This window comes from Anomalospiza imberbis, chromosome 2 (genome assembly GCF_031753505.1).
Source record: "Anomalospiza imberbis isolate Cuckoo-Finch-1a 21T00152 chromosome 2, ASM3175350v1, whole genome shotgun sequence".
Classification (NCBI taxonomy): domain Eukaryota; kingdom Metazoa; phylum Chordata; class Aves; order Passeriformes; family Viduidae; genus Anomalospiza; species Anomalospiza imberbis.
The window spans coordinates 111,509,942-111,527,004 of record NC_089682.1 but is presented as its reverse complement, the minus strand read 5'-3'; the positions used below and the strand labels follow the sequence as shown (position 1 = coordinate 111,527,004).

The 17,063-nt window shown below is 37.0% G+C and overlaps 1 long non-coding RNA gene across 1 annotated transcript; it reads right to left on the bottom strand.

The window, feature by feature from the left end:
- Positions 1 to 14,868: 14,868 nt before the first annotated feature.
- LOC137467349 (uncharacterized) lies at positions 14,869 to 15,567 on the bottom strand. Its single transcript, XR_010995497.1, has 2 exons — positions 15,432 to 15,567; positions 14,869 to 15,245 (listed from the first exon to the last, which is right to left on the bottom strand). It is a non-coding gene; the product is annotated as an uncharacterized lncRNA (long non-coding RNA).
- Positions 15,568 to 17,063: the final 1,496 nt, after the last annotated feature.

Sequence of the window (17,063 nt, the reverse complement as noted above, 5' to 3'; positions counted from 1 at the left end):
ACTAGATAAGAACTTTTAAGATAGGAAACAGAATACCCTGGTTGATAGCAGAAAATATCTGAGTCTCTGAGACAGGTGATGAGGCAAAGAGTGAGTAAACCTTCTTCCTGACCCTATTCACTGTTGTTATTGCCACAACCATCTCTGCTCGACTCCCATATCCATTCCTTGGGCAGATTTTTCCTCTGAGACAGCCTTTCACATCAGCCCCCAGAAAATGAGAACTATGCCTGTTTCTGCAGATGTGTGAGCAAGTGGCTTTCTTGCTGGCTTTTTGCGCTAGCAACCACTGCTGCTTCACCATCTGCTGCTCCCCTTTTGTGTCTCTAAGCAGCTGTAAGTAAAGCTGCTGTATTTAGTTCACATTCCAAGTTTTCTTAGCAACCACCAAGGCTAAAAAAGAAAATCTTTTAATGAGATCTGAGAGTCTGCAGTCACTGCAGCCATTCTAGACATATGCCTCACTGACATGACTTGAACCCATCCAGGGGTCTATCTAAACCATGGTAAGAGGGAACTGAGTGAGAGGCAGAGCAGGTAATTAGAAATTTTCCATCTAAGCAGACTTTTTTTTTCTTTTCTTGAGAAATGTTGTTTTGTTGAAACTGAAAAGCAAGTTTTCAAGGAAAGTAAGCAACCAGGTCACTGCAGCTGTGTCCCAGCTAGGAATTCAAGCAACATAAGAGACTTGGATTTGATCCTTTTGCTATCTAGCAGCCTGGGAGGTGTGGTACTCTGAGCCATTCTCTAGTCCATCAGTTTCCCACCTCAGCTGCCTATCATTGCAATACTACCAGGAATAGGCAAGAATGTAAGCTATGGGGCTTTATGAGGTGAGATTTAGCTATTTTATTGCTTGCAGGCCAGAAATAGCTGAATGGCACTGGACAACAATAAGAACTTTTCTAATAGTTAAACATTAAAAAGTTAATCTCAAGACTACAAATCCATAGGGTCTGGGTTGATAACTTTAGGAATTTTAATAGAGGAATTGTATGAGACAGTCTGTTTAAAAGTGCTCAGTACTGGTATGCATAGAAGTGTGATATGTTTTTTCAGGAATTCTTTTACCATCTCTGCCACACAAAATATAGTAGTATTGGTGTTCATAGAATACAGGAGTCTCAGGACCACACTTTCAAGGCAGAGAACATATTTTTACCTGTGTCATTTTGTGCCAGATCTCATAAATAATAGAAGTGAAAGCTAAAGTCCTGTTTTTCTCAGATGTACACAAAAACTGTTTTGAACATATGAATTTGTTTGTTTGCGTAAGCAAACAGCAAAAAGAAAGATATGAAAGTGTAAATCATTGAACTAAAGAATAAAGTGTCTAAGAGAGCCTGGAAGTGAGTGATCCTTCAACCCTGCAAGTCCTTTTGACAAAACAGATGAAACTACTTTTATCAATAATCTACAGATTAGCGTTCATGTTCATATGTTAATGGGATAGACCATAGCAGCCCCAGAGGAAGTGTAATGATCAATTGTGGCAATAATCCACAAATTAAAGATCTCTAATAGTATGCATTCACTTGACAGACTGCAAGGGTTTTAAATGCGTGTTGCATTTTATCATGCCAATGATCCATGGATTAAGGGCTTGCATTTATATATAGCACATTGTAATGGCTTTGAGGAAGCTATTAGGGTCTATCATATCAATGATCCATGAATAATGAGAGTTGCTGGATATGTATCTTTCAGCCCATGAGGCAGTGCCTCAAGGATGTTTTAGCGTGGTTTAAGGTTTAGCAAGTGTAATATACTTTATGTAGCACTTCTTACACTTGTATTTACACAATGAATAAAAACAGTATACAAAGCGCATGAAGGCAAAAGGAAGTACTGCTTCAAGGGGAAAATAATGGTTTGTTTTCCTTCAGTTCCTGAGATCAGTTTCTGGCAGCAATAATCTCTTACTCCCTGCTTAGTGCAAATTCATATGGTGCTCATAATATCACTACAATCAAAAGCATATAGAATACAGGCAGGCTTTGCAGCATGACAGTAATCAAGGATGTCATCAAGGTGGAATCAACAGAGTTATGGGTAACCTCCTAATAGTGATTCAAACAGGGACTGTTCAGCGTTATGTGAATCCCATTCTATTTCATTTTGAAATATTCTGACAGCTCTCAATGCTCAGAGATATACAGTATACAAAACTGCAGCTTTTTCATTTCTTTCTTCCCCACAACATCATGTCTGCACAAAGATTTAAAAGTCATCATTATCTTTAAAACAAACCTTGATCAAGTACCATCTCTTCCCATAGGTTTCTAAAACATGGAAGTCTTTGAAGTTCATAATTTTGAGCGTGATTGAAGGAATACAAGACAAAAATACTTCATATATTAAAAATACTTTCTGAAAATGTCTAAACTAATGTGGTACCATTTATGAAAATTATTGTTCTAAAATTCTTCCATCTGCCCAAGTTGCTTTTTCCTCAGAAATTATCTCCTCCTTCACAAGATCACCTCAAAGTGAACTCTCAGCCCTGAGAATATGTGAAGGAGGAGACAGGCACGCCCTGTCTGTCCATGGCTTGGCAACATCATCCTGCTGCCATATTTCTCAGTGGCGGCTTGTCTCAATGCCTATGGATGCTCCTGGGAAAGAAGGGACATCTTTTTCACAGGATACAGCTGGAGGGGTGAGGTAAGGGGACAGGAGAAGGAGCTGTAAAAATCATTCCCATCTCAGCTTGTTGCCACATCCAACTCCTTTGGCAGGATGAAGCAGAGAAAGCATTTCCTGCTGTGGCTATTGCCTTTATGGGTTACTGCAGTCTGGCTGCAGTCATGTACAGACAACTGCAGCCCACTGGATCACAGCACTGGGAGCCAGCCACTGCAGCTGCTAACTTTGGACCAAGTTTGAGGGTAACTTCTTCAGATGGTGTAAAAGGAAATTTGAGTAGAGATCAAACAAGATGTAATACGAGTGTTGGCGAATTCTCGAGCACAGCATGTAGTGACTCCCACAGTCAGCAAGTCTTAGCTCAAGCTCCGTTCAGAGCAGTGTAAATACTCCTGTTCCCATCAGAGGGCCTTTTTCCAGATGGAAAGTTATAGTTACAGGTCCAGGGAAAACTCAGCCTCTCTTTTACAGTCAGCAGTGGGAAACAGGGGACAACTTCATCCAGTCTTTCTGGTGGACGTTCCTTGTCCTTTCTGTCCTTTCTGCAAAATACAAAATTATACCTCTGTTTAGCTGGTGGATCTCCATTTTCTCTCTCATCTTTGTAGCTGCGTTTATCAATCCTTGCAGGGCAGATGAACCAGTTGTAGTGGTATCACTATATTCTCTGAAGCTAATGAACACCACATAGAACTGAGAATTTGGCCAGGTGACAACCTCATACAAAGATTTGCTTTCCCTCTACCTCACAACACACCTTTTACTTTTCTTCTTCTTCCGAATTAAATGGAAAGACATCACAGCCAGTATTTTGAACTACTGTTAAAATAAGATTTCTAAGTTCTACCTAAAATAATTTTAAAATGTGATTGTTGGTGAAAGAAAGACATATAATCTCCCTGTGTTTAGAAAGGATTTTTATTATCATTGCACATATTCATTTCTCTTTTTCAAATAATTTATGATGTAACAGCAACTTCTCTCTTCAGTCTTTGCTTTGCCAGTTAGGTCTTAAGTAAAGCCACTGCACCGAGTTTGTGCTGCTACTGATTTTTTCTGTGGTTAGGAATGTGAAGCCATAAATACAGTGTTGTGAATTCATCACACCACCAAGCTGAGATGTGGGGTAATGAGGGATAACAATGCTATTCAGATACCAATAACTTCAGCAGTATCTAGTGCAATGTAGAATATTACAAGGAGATAAAATTGCTTTTTGTGCAGGTATTCTCTTTTCAAAGAAACCTAATTGATATCTATAGTAAGAGAAAATATGAAAATCTTGAAAAAGATGCTGATCTTTTTCTGCTGCCATCAGCATGAAGTTGCACCTCAAAATACAGGGAACGTGTGCATGAAGGGCATGGAAATGCAGTTTCAAATGTGGCAAAGACAAAGGAAAAAGTAATTCAGGGAAACCTCATTACCATCTGTCACCTGGCCTCCTGGCTCAAGGGTAGAAGCTAGAACCAGTAACAGAGTTGGACTTTTTAAAAAGCATGGTATGGAATATATTCTAAGGTTCTAAGGTCAATAGATGGTAAGCTTGGATTTTGTGCTAGGTGTGCAGGCTTCCTCATGCCTTCTGAAGAAGATCCAAAATGACTGGTTCAAAAGAGCATCTGAAATAAAAGTACAAAAAATATGAAAATGAGAGACAGCCCACAGAGGAGAATATGCGATTAACTTCTCAATTTCCTATTGAAGAGTCCTTAGAAATTGGCTGGAATTAGACTTCATGCAATTTCAGTAGACAGACACAGCATAGTTCAAAGGTAGAGAATTGTTTTGGGGTTTTTTTTCCAGGAGTTAGCAGGATTTTGATGAAAGAGGGAATGCTGGGCCAAAATTCTTTGACACTGAAAAAGAGCTGAAGCTGGGTCACCTAACAGTTGGGCCAGTCCTCCGTGCTGCTGTGGAAAAGTTAAAAGGCACATGAAATTTATCCTGTGAATAACCTGCTCCTGTGGTCATGCTCAGAGCATGACAAATGAATCAGGGGATTTAGGGAGAGAAACAGTTTCCGGATCTTGACTAAGCTAAGTCAACAGGATATTTGAACTAAAGTTTTGTCTGTATGCTTGAGTACAAGATTGCATGTGTCTGGAAGATTTAAGGCCCATAGATACTTATCTAGTGTGGCTAGAGAGCAAGAAAACTGAATTATGGGCTCATTCATTTGGATTCAGATGTGTTGGCACTTCATAAATGACCAAACTGAAGCAGTTCCTACATCCTCTTCAGCATATTTTCTTTCCAGTTTTGGGGTTGCACAATAGTGATACAAATACAATCTTGTAAAATCAAGTAGAGATATCTTGAAAACAATTCAAGAGAAAAATAAGCTTACCTACTCACTGTGCAGTAACTTGAGATTCTGGCTCAGAAACACACACACACACACAAAAAAAATGCTATCTTAAAATCAATAAAAAAAAACCCACAAAAAAACAGGTTGTTCATTATTATATTTAATGAATGATAAAATGTTGATGAAAATAAGAATATGCCTTGTATAGTGATATAGATCTGACAGTCTGCCACACTATTGAGAATTATAATTATTATTCTTCAATGTAGTTTAAAAGTTTTAATTTTATATAGCTGAAATTCCACATTAACATCTAAATAGCTTAGGAAAGTATGCCATACCAACATTTAGGTTGGTATTTATTCATTTACGTGTTTCTGATGAAATAAGTCAAGCTACCTCCACAAATTATTGTGAAAGAGTAGGGTTATGTTCATGACGGTCCAAACATTGATAAGGTCATACATGTCAGCTTTCTCTCACTTCCCCTACCCTCTAATTCCCTGTCATGCAGTTCTGAGTTCTGAAAATGTGCCAGCAGAATCTCACCAAGGATGTGCATGTGATGGGGGTGAGAGTAGATGTGCTTGGTCAAAGTGCTGTCATGGGTTGGCACTGGTGCAATGCCAGTGCACCCATGAAAATATATTTTGCTCAATTGAATGTCTATCCAGTGTGTAACCTCTGTGTCTAACCTTTCATTGTGTCATCTGGGGTTACCATGAAAAGCTAAAAGTAAAGAGAACTCTGTGTTTGAGAGGAGCTGTTTGAAGTTGAGTAATATCTGCTAAAGGGTTTCTAGTCATTTTAAGACAAAAAATTTAAGGGTTTTTTTTTTATATTAACAGGAAAAAGGCCATCTAACTCCACTAAAATGAGTGGGCAAAAGAAGTCCTCTGTGCCCACCTTTGCTATAGAGGAGTGTGAGGCAAATAGTTCTTCTGTTGCTCAAAAAATAGTTGTAAAGGCATAGTTGAGATGCATTCCTTTCTTTGGAGATTCATCTTCAGAGGTTGGCCTGGGCAGAAGTTATGCATTATCAGTTTCACTTGCTGCAGATCGTGACTCTTGCCTCTTGTCTTTTCTGTGTGGACCTCTGAGAAGAGCTTGGCTTCTTCTCTCTGGACCTCTTTTACTGAGTGGAAGACTCAATTTAATGTCTCCTTTTGCTTTTGTACTCCAGGGTAAACAAGTCTTTTTCCTCCAGTCTCTCGTGTATGTTATATGTTTTGGCACCTAAATTGTCCATACACATCTCTTCACCAGACTCTATCCAGATTGTTGATATTTGTTCTGTTCCAGAACTGGACAGAAAATTTCAGAGATGCCAAATGGAGGTTAATTAGCTCTTCCTTGGTCCTTCTGAATGCAGCCACTATGTAGGTAGACTTTATAACTTCCTATTAAATACGTAGGATTTTAAAGTGATGATTTGAGAGGGTGTTTTATCAAGCTAACACAAGACAAAACGCAATAGAAGACAGTTTAAAAAATCCTTGGCTATTTCATACAGTTTTATAAAATTTCTCAACTAAAAATTTTAAACTGGGACTGAAGAGAAACTCTTGCTTTCTTAGTTGAAATAGAGACAGTGTGAGAGGTACTATAGTTTTCCCCCAAACACTTTTCTTCATCATCATCCTTCCTTGGGTTAATTTTGTATATGCACAGGGTTTCTTTTGATATTTTTCATAAAAATCCATGTGTTGTTAATACAGCAGTTATAACATTCGTATATACACAGACGTATTATATTGTAGCCTCATATAACTTTCATAATATTCTTGTCATTAATCTAAATGTATAGAATATGATTGGTTTGCTCTGATATATATATATATATATATATATGTGTATATATATATATATAAACACAACCTGGATAGCTTAATAAATTCTTTCAATTAAAAAATCTTGAAATACTGTGCCTTCAGATTCCATTGAAATTCCTTTTAATTCATGATCAGGTAATGTGCCGTAAAAATTAAACATTACCCAACAACAAAATGATCATGGTTCGTTGCATAGAAAAATGAGCGGGGAGTACAGTTTCTTGATTAGTTAATAATAGCAAAACATTAACTTTCCCAAGGTCTTTGTTGGCTCTGAAAACATATCCTATTGTATAAGATCCATTTATAAAAATGTACTTTCAATATGTATTCTGAAAAAAAGAATATACAAAATGTGGATTTCCTGCATCAACAAGGCTACCTGAAGTTCAGTTGTACTGACACAGTGTGGTGTGTCTCCCTCCTATTAAGCTCAACAAGTTCAAGACAAACACAGAATCAAACTTGGCAACTGTTACTCAGAAGTGAAATCCCTCTTCCCGGAGGAAGTTCAATGACATATAACTCCAATGGATAACTCCTGTGAAAAATTAAATATTCCCCTGAGTAAGGGTTGTAGAGGAGGCCATCTAGCCCTGAACATTTCCATCTGCAAAACAATTCTAGTAGTAAGTAAATGAGCATAAAGCCTTCATAGTCACAACCTAATAAGTCTGAAATTGGAATTTCGGCGAGTAAAGTATTAGGAGGGAATCAATTATTTAAGAAAGAAACTACTATAATAAATCTCTTTCCTTTGTTTCCTTCAGGTGACAGATGGCCATGAAGTTATTCACATACTTAACAGTTTTCTTGCTAAAAAGGTACTTGTAGCTTCACTGAAATTACTAACAGAATGGGGTCATTCCACGCGGAACAGTTTTGGGTGGGGAAAAATCCTCATTCCTTCACTACGCCTACTACCCTAAATAGCCTACATGTGAAAAATAGCTAAAGAACTTGTTGATGATGGTCTTTCTAAAAAATGCTTACATATTAAGATAAGCAGTTACCAAAAGGAGCATATCCCACTTCCCCCTGTACCACTGTGCTATTGAATAACTCTTCATTTCTCCATAGGTTAATTGTTATGTTATTTGCATGTTCTTCCAGGTCAGCTGATGAAGCAGTAGCCATAACTCTTAAATTTGAAGAGAAAAAGAATAATAAGAATGAAATAATAATTACAGTGCAAGAGGGAACAAGAAAGTAGACAAGAACAAAAGAAGAAATACTAGTGAGGAAGGTTCTGATTCAATGTTTTATTTTTATGGCTAATTTGCATGATTTTATAATCACGCATTTTCAGTTTTCCGTAAGTATGACTTTATCTTTTCTGCGATGTTTTGCCTTCTTAGCCAAGCTTATCACCGTGATAGGAGATTACTTCAGATGGCTTAAAGATGACAGGATGTAAGGAGGTGATAAGCTGTCACATATCCAGCATAAGTTTCTCTCTGCTAAGTCTCAGCCTGTCCCGCTGTGAGGCTTTTGAAAAGAGTGGGCATCGTTTCAAAAGACAAGAAAAATCACCCCTCTGCTCAAATTTCTTTTACTACAGCTGGTGGGGAACTCTGCCACAACAGGTGACAATGTTCTTTCTTTAATGCTGAACAGACATATCTGAATGCAAGCTTAATGATAAAGAAAATGTGTTAGATGAAGGCATAAATATTCTGGATATCTAAAAATTATGAATAATTTAATACTCTGCAATCTAAACTGTGGCTGCTATTTTGGTTGAACGGGTTATAGCACAGTGATGCTCAGGGACAGGCCATGGCATTTCCTATGCCTCAGTAATCTGGACCATCCTTTTTCAATATATTAATAAAAAACTCAAAGAGAAAACAGCTTTGATGTAATTATTCTGCAATATAAAAGTATGCCTGTAACAATGAAAAAAAAGATATCTTGCTTATTTTTAAATGTGTAAGGAACTGTAGGGAAAAGTTTTGATGCAAGACTCTTTATTTGGGTAAAATTTAGTTTGGGATTGTTATGAATAGTAATGCATGAGCAACAAGCAAATACATTAATTTCTCCTTGCACCAATAAGGAAAAAGGTCACAGTAGACCAGTAAATATAAAGCCCAGAGGTGAGAAAGAAGCATATCAACCATGAAATTGCATTAATTCAATAATTAAAGTGAGTCTCAGTTCCAACACAGGCACGGGTTCTGTAGCAAAGATGTGACAAAACAATTGGGAATGGCAGTCCATTGCACTTGTATCAATCAATCATCAGGAGAAAAAGAATTCCAGTGAATCGAACGCTTTATGAACACCATAGTGTATCTAGCCCTGGACCTGACATCATCTCATTAATCAAACCAATACATAGGGAGTGAAATTTCCACCTGAGTTTAGTTTTGAGAAAGAGGCAGTGAGAAGTGGTAAGGGTCATGTTTTTGTTCTCATATGCTACAGTAGAGCCAGGCTCTGTAGAGCTCTTCCCAGCAAGGGAATGAAAACAGTGTTGTAGAGGGAAATTAATTATTATCAGGGACATTCCAGCTGGAAATCTGTGTTGCTGCAAAATGAACACATTTCAAGAAGTTGAGTGTTTCCTGCTGATCTTGTTAGTTTCCCTTGTGTTCAAGGGCTTCAAAACTTCTATGGAAATGCAAGTTCCTCTTAGGGCTGGCAAGGAATTTAGAATTTGATTTTGCATTTTAAATTTTTTATTTGTTTTCTCTGTTCAATCCCAGAAACATGCAAGAAAGAGTGATACTCCAAGATAAAATCAGTGGCCCAGTGGCTGGGATATTAATTTAAAATCTGGAATTATCTCATGTCCCCATTTCCAGTGTAAACCACCTGCTTGAACAGGTGTGTTTTTTCTGGGTTACTATCATTTATGAAAAACACCAATGGATGTTTTGGAGAGAGATTAAAGTAGCCCACAGAGATATGGTTGCTGCTCTCCAATGAAATGTGCTGCAAACAGAGGCAAAATAGGGAGTGAACATCCCAAGAGTGTGCCTGGGCCATTTGGCTGCCCTGTAATTAGTGTTTCCTGTCAACATGAATGCTTCCCTTCACCTGTGAAGGCATCCAAAGGGAAGGCTCTTAGTTTTCACAACTCATAGCTATTCTGATGAAGGAAATGTCTCCGGAAGTTTCCAACCAGTTCCTGTTTCTAATATTCTTGGACAAACCCTTTCAAAATGTAATCAGCAACAAGATTAGATCTGTGACTGTCTTATTACAAGAATACTAAAGACTGCACCCATCCCACTTTGGCTCTGTGTCTCAACAACCATATTCTTCATCAACCATTAAATTTAGCTGCTGGGTGTCCAGGTATAGGTTGAGGAGTGTTTTACATTCATTATTTGCATTTGTCATTTAAAAAAAAATCCTGCAGTGTTTAAAAAATGAAACAAATATCCAGCCTTACAGTAAACAGATTTTTAAGTACTTATGGCTTCCTTTAAAAGCTCCTTCACTATTTTTATAGAATACTGGGCTCACAGTTTACACAGGATCAGTTATTATCAGAATGTTTGTGACTTAATTTCACAATAAAGAAATGACAGCTAAATCATGGAAGGGGAAAATGAGGAATGGATACACAAAAATTTGGACTGGAGAATCAGTGAAATTTAATTCTACGCTCAGAATAACATTCCTTCATTTCCTGCTACTTTGCTTCCATGAATAGCTATACTCACTTTATATATATTCCATTTTAAAATACATTTTCATGAACACCTGCATTATTTATATATATTCACACTCTTGAATTTGTTTGAGAGCAGAAATTTTTTAGAAATACAAATAAAACAATAGCTGTTGAAAGACAGATTTTGACTGATAATGAGTCAGACATTTTGACCATTCTAATAACTTTTTAAATCAATCATTCAAAATACCTCTTTACCAAATCCTATGGCTGTGAAAAAAATTTTCCATTAAGAGTTAAATCAAATCTTAATTAAGTAGACAAATACACTTTTCAGATCACAATTTTTCTGCTTTTCCACAACGTATACAGATTTTCTTACTAATTTTATAATAAACTTTCCCTTAGAAGCTGATAACTGGTAGCTCCAGTAAATTATCATATACACATTTAGATTTGTTAATTTAGCATTAGCAGCTACACTGAAAATGCAGTGGCATGTTTAAAAAGTTGGTCATTTCATCAAGACAGGCTCTAACACTTCATGGTTCTCTTCATATAAATATTTATTGGGAAAAGTTGGTAGGACATAGGTATGTACCCTTATAAAAACAATTCTGCAGACTTAATGATGTCAGTAGGAATCTATTTTCCTTTAAACATAATTTGTTAGTGGCTAGACATTCCTCTTCTTTCTGGACTTTCCCAGGACCTAGCAGAGAGCAAATAAGTTACTTTCTGGTTTTGATTTATTAAAAATATGCAATATCAGACAATTTTGTGCCACAGAATTTAAAAAAAAAATTGTGTAGAGAGGTGTAATCTGCTATATGGGGCCCTCAAAATTCCTGCCAAAGTATTTTCTGGAGGTCTAACTTGTAAGGACCATATTTTACATTTTACCATTTTCTCCTTATCCTCCACTGAGAACAACAGATTTGAAAGGAGTAGAAAAGGTTAAACAAACATTCAGTTAAATAGTATGCTTGCAGCTTTTAAAAAACAAAATATTTCTGATGTACTCAGGAAATCGCCTCTTGCAATTTCTGATAAAACTTGGTTTGGATAAAAATTACATTTTTGTCACTAAATTATTTTTTGTGTCAAAATGTCTTTATATTAAGTCAACAAACTAATTTTATTTTATTATTAAAAAAACTAAAAACTGAAAATGACCTTCCTAACAATTTACCATGTAATTAAAAAAGCTTTTTTGTGCTTTATAATGTTATTCTATTATGAAAAATAAGAATTCACAGATATAGAGAGTTGACTGGAGATATTAGGCCTTTAAAAAAATTAAAAGAATCAGTAGTGAACTTATATTATTGAAATAATTTTACTAATAAAATATTAAATAGTGGCATATAGCCTACATACAAAACCTAATTGACTTTGTAGGGCACAGTGAGAATTGGATTGCTGTGGTTTATATTAGCTACAATTTATACTGCTTGTTCCAGAGTAGATGAAAAATAAAAGTACTAGAAAAGCAGAAATTATTAGCAGCAGCTACAACAATATTATTCAGAACTTCAAAAATATGAACCTGTTGGAACCTCAGACTTTGGTTTGCTGTCTTGGACAATCAGAAGTGCTGTGTTGTGCCTCTGATGATCTTCATAAGAACATATTTCAGGGCAAAACTGAAACTCATGTTAAAACTTCACGCCATTCAAATTCCTGAGTCACCAGTAGGGACATTTACTTATGGAGGACATTTATACAAAATAGGTCAAAATATAATACATGTATACATGTCTGTACATGCATATACATACACACACATTTATATCTCTACATATGTTTGTCAAGCTATTTCTGCTTATAGCTGAAACCAAAAGCAACAAAACAATGGAGATAAATACAAAAGAAAATCTTACTGATGTTCTCACAGCTTTCGCAAACAAAAGTATTTTTCACATGTTTCATTTCAAATGTTGATTCATGGTTAATGTAGCTTCCAAATTTCAGCCTACATCAGTGATAGAAACTTTAAGCAAGCCTCTGATCCTGTTACTCTGACTCATTCCATCATAAAGGCCTTGTAGAAATTCTGTAACAATTCTTTAATGTGATTCTTTAAGGAATATCTTAAATAAATATTCTTCTTGTGAATTATGAGAAATAATTTTGCCTCTGGTTTTGTTGTATCAATAAACACAAAGCAAGGATTAACTATTAATTTTGGAAATAGCTCAATACAAAAATAGTAGTCCTACACATATATAAATGAAAGCCTTATGACTACACAAATATTTTGGTACTATTTTTGATGCAGCGGAGGGCAATTGCATCTGTAGTTCACATTAGACACACAGATATGGCACTGCCATGAGGCTGGAGGCACTTTTTCCGTGGGAGTGATATCCTGGGAAAAGAGATATTCTGGACATATATTACAACATATCCACAAGATGTGCCTTTAACCCTCCACAGAGTAATATATAAAATCTGAAGCATATGGTTCTTCCTCAGGCATACCTATTTGCCACTGAGTAACATTACAGTAGTTTTATTTTCAATATTTGCATTAACTTTTTAATATATATATATATATATCTATAAATCAGCTGCAAGGATTGGAAAGCAAGTATCTCATTCAAAAGCTTAAGATGAGGTCAGATGAGATAAGACAAGATGAGAAATCATGAGGTGCCAGCATTGACGAAGAACTTGAAAATCACTTTGTTAGGCAAATCCTGTAGGGGCTCAATCTCCACAGAGCAACTAGAATAAAAACAGATGCCTTCTATGCCTTTCAGTTAGACACTTCCCATGTGGAGAGGCTGCCCATAAAATGTGAGCCATTTTCTTTTTTGATAAACACTCATGTGTTCAGCTGGGCTCAACTTGGGGCTGCTATAGACTGCTTCCCTCCCTAACTTCTGCAACCATTGTACGCAATCACAAGCTATATAGGCTACATACGTCCCCTTGCAACTCAGAAATGCCAATATTTCTACTTAAAATTAGAGACAAAAACAAGCCAAAGTGTCTTGCCCAGTTCTGCTTAGTGGTAGATTAGAACTTATTATTAATCAATAAAATAAAACTGGGGTATAGAGAAAATCTTAACTCTCCGGTGTTGCCAGTCTGTCTGCACGTTTATTACCTCATAAGCTGTGTGATTATTATCTGGGACCTTCCCAAGAAACATGCTTTTACTAGGGTTTTTTAGAAAACCCTGTGTCTCTCAAAAGTCTTAATGATCACCCCAAATATTTCCCCCTTCCTCCTCCTTCCCTCCACTCTATATATAGGGCATGTCATGTGGTCTAGAATATACCTTTGGTCAGTTCACTGTCAGTGGATTTGTTCCTTTATAATAAGGTCTGCAGCCATGCCCAACAATCATAATCAAAGACCAAAGTGCACAACTTTTAGTCCTGTCCTAACTTTGAAAATGACTGCTGATCCTGACTACTTCAGTGCAGGATGCATCTGGCATATAAGCATCTGTTTTATGCTAACTTGAGCAACTGCAAGTTATCTGAGCAAATTATATATTTGTGTGTATGCGTGTCTGTGTGTGTGTGTGTGTGTGTGTATGAACATATGTACATATATTTCCATTTGGCCCAATGAATCCAATTTCAAATAAGCATATACTGACCCCTCCAAGTGATTTTGTATGTAACAAGCCACATTCCTGCACTGCTGTGCAAATTCTAAGGTATTTTTATGTAGCTCCTCTAGAAAAATACATCCCTACACATTTTGTAAAATTCAGTACAGCGACCATGAAAATATTTCACTGTATAATAAAAAGGTGCTTGAGTTAAGATGTGTTGTAATACATCACAGGCTTCCCATCCAGGACAAAACCATTGTTTGATTCACAGAAAGTAAATTCTATCAATGAGGTTGTCCTCTGTGGTCAGAAAAACAACTTAAGATTTAATTAAACAAGAAATAATAATAAAATTAACAAACAAGTACACCAGCTTAAGTTTTTCCCCACTTAAAACACTGAGAAGTTAATACTGTGTGTGGGATTAATTCTAAAGATAAGATAAACAACAGAATCCTAAAAATACATGGGGTTAAAATCTGACAAAAAGTTGTATTTGTTCAGTAATCATACCTGGAGCTTCCCAGAATTTTTAAGGGCACAGCAAACCTTATGAAATTCTCTTCCTGCCTGAACTAAGTATAGAGTAATGAGGCTATATTTTAGAAATATAATTTCCAATTAAATCTCACCAGAGGTGATCATTTCAGTACTATCAGTGGGAGTTTATACTCAAGACACCAGATAAATGTTACACAATATCTTTTCCTAGCAACACCCTGTGTCAACTGAGATAAAGATTGTCATAGTATCCAAATTAAGGCTTAATTCAGGTCAATTTAAAATTATTTTTGAATATTTCAAATCTCAGTCTAGCAATTTCCAGTTTCACTGCATAGGACATGAGGCAGCACTAAGTATTGGAAAATAAGGATCATTTTAATGAAGAATCAATATTTATTGAATATTTGGCTATATCATAATCTTTTAATGAACAAAACTAAATAATAGTGGGAGAATTGTGTGTTGGGGATAGTGAACACACAGCAGCATTAACCTCCAAATAGTTGTGCTCATTCATGCCAGCAGTGACTTTTGCTGTGTAATTTTCCCTGGGACACATCTGAGCCTGTCCTCTGGTGGATATGGCCTCTTCCCAGGTAGCAGAATGCGCTTGGCTCGCTGCACCTTCTGTCTGGCACCGCACCGGCGGCCTGCAGAGCCTGACACTGCACAGTCTGTCACGTCGCCCGGCTTAAGCAACGCCGCACTAAAGTGTTACAGGCTCTGTATTTGTTGACCATCAGAGTTCAGCTGGGAGACAATTTATCTTTCTTAAATACTCGTTATCTTTGTTAGCTAACTCATCATCATTTAGGCAGCTTAAGTCCATACACATGAAGGGCACAACAGCTAATGCTGTCAATGTGGACTTTGAAATGATCTATGAAGGAGAATATAGGGCCACTGCTTCATAATCAGATACTAGAAGTGAATTACCTTTCAATACTTTTTCTGTCCATAAATCTGAAATGCTGTCAGTTCAAAATACAGCAGTTGTTTCCCTGGGGAGTCTCAATTTAGATCCCGCACCTCCTCTGCAGTGCGAGGCTCCTTTACCTGCCTTTGCAGCTGTTTGGCTAAGGTCAAATGAGTCATCTGAGGTCGCAGAGGGAAAGAATGACCCAGAAAGATGCTGAAACCAGGCCAGGACCTTTCAAAGTTCCCTGCTGCAACTACTGAAGCACACTGTCTCCCTTGAATAATTCTGCCTGTTGATCCCCACTGAACATACACATTTCCTAGTGCCACAGGAAATGAAAGCTTACATCTAAGCTGTTATAAGAGCTAGCATGCAGTGGGAACAAAACCCTTTTTTTACTGTTATGTCAATAACATTACTTCCATTCATGTACTTCAGGATATCCTTACATCCTGAGAAAAAATGGGAAAGAATACAAACCTATGTCCAAATACATCTTGCTTCACACCATGAGTCAAAATCCCAGCTTTGTGGTTCTTAGATGTTTGTCTTTTCTTTGCTAGGATTGAATTTAACAGTTTTGTTTTTGATTTTTCCATCACCAAGACAGTTTGAGACACTTTTCTTTCAGGGAGAAGACATCACTGTATTTGTGAGAATCAGAGGAATCCTACAAAGATTTCACACATAAAAGCCAGCCTGGAGTTACCTGCAATGTCCTTTATTTGCTACTCACCATTCACACAGAAAGTTTGGGGTAAATACCGTGCAATTACAGCCCAGCAGGTAGCCTGTGTAGGGTGTCCTACATCACATTTGTCCTACACACAAAAAAAGTGAAACTACATACCTGAATCAATTGGTAGGATCTGATGGTTGCATTGTATGGGGTCAGTTTATGTGTACCTAAAATGAAAAAAAAAAAATATATATATATATACAAGAAGAAGGGAGAGAATGAAACCAAAATCACATTTGAAAACAACATTTTAAATATTTGGCTTTTCAGTTTTCAAAATCCCAGCTCCAACGCTCATGTTTAAGTTTTCTTTGCTTCATTCACAATGATTCCAGATGTTTAACTGGCATACAAGCAGGACCAGTAGTATTTCCCTTCTACCTGTAGGGAGCCAATATGGCTCACATTCCATCATTTAAATGCAGAACTAGTCCATTAGTTAAAATAATAGCAATACCTAAACGCCAGACGTCCTGCTGGCCCAGCAAGGGTGAGAGTTTAAAAAAGGCCTATGTACCAGCCATACCTTGGGGCTTGCACTCAGCTTGGGGCAGGTGACTTTCCCACCTCTCATCTCAGCCTGTGTTTTTGTTCTGTTTTTCCTTTGTAGACTGTGTCCTGTTTTACTCGATGTTCTGTGAACCTTCATTGCTGGTAGGAAGTACTCAGGACATCTGCTCCGAATTGACTTTTCGGGTAGTATCTATATGTGTGGGGATTTTTTTTTTTTTTTTGGAATATTGGGGTTAGACTGAAACTGGCAGTCTGCGGGAGGGAAGGAAAGATAAGTACTATTTCTAATAACAACAGCTATTTGCAAGCCCAGGGACTTCAGCAGGTATCACTTTCCTCCCAGTGACACACAGCTATCTCAAATCAGAATACCACAGCCATTTTTTACCAGTAACAC